Source organism: Gossypium hirsutum, chromosome A13 (genome assembly GCF_007990345.1).
Source record: "Gossypium hirsutum isolate 1008001.06 chromosome A13, Gossypium_hirsutum_v2.1, whole genome shotgun sequence".
Classification (NCBI taxonomy): domain Eukaryota; kingdom Viridiplantae; phylum Streptophyta; class Magnoliopsida; order Malvales; family Malvaceae; genus Gossypium; species Gossypium hirsutum.
In genome coordinates, this window is record NC_053436.1 from 22998164 (window position 1) to 22998731 (window position 568).

The 568-nt window shown below is 41.7% G+C and overlaps 1 non-coding gene across 1 annotated transcript; it reads left to right on the forward strand.

Annotated features, from left to right (window-relative positions):
* Positions 1–225: 225 nt before the first annotated feature.
* Positions 226–332, forward strand: LOC121213083 (small nucleolar RNA R71). Its single transcript, XR_005908452.1, has one exon. It is a non-coding gene; the product is annotated as a small nucleolar RNA R71 (small nucleolar RNA).
* Positions 333–568: the final 236 nt, after the last annotated feature.

Genomic DNA, 568 nt, shown 5'->3' on the forward strand with positions numbered 1-568 from the left:
AGTTAGACAGTAAAGTAACCGCGTCGAGGTTGAAAACGTCGGCCGCTTTCATTGGCTTTGTTCTCATGACTTGCCACTGATAATTATTCAGTGATATCTCTTCTATAAATTCATAAGCCTCTTCAGGTGTCATATTGTTAAAAGTTCTACCGGCGGCTGCGTCGATAAGTTGCCTTGTTGAGGGGTTCACACCGTTGTGAAAAGTCTGCCTGTAACCATAAAGGTAACCCATAGTGAGGGCACCTTCTCAATAGGTCCTTATATCTCTCCCATGCATCATAAAGAGTTTCTAGATCCATCTGCACAAAAGAAGAGATATCATTCCTCAATTTAGCCGTTTTAGCCGGCAGAAAATATTTAAGTAAACAATTTTCGGTCATTTGTTCCCAGGTAGTGATTGACCCTCATGGTAATGAGTTCAACCACTGTTTAGACTTATTCCTCAATGAAAAGGGAAACAACCGAAGGCGAATGGCATCATCAGAAACGGCATTGATCTTAAAACTGTCGCAGAACTCCAAAAAATTCGCCAAATGAGTGCTTGGATCCTCGTCCTGCAAACCATCAA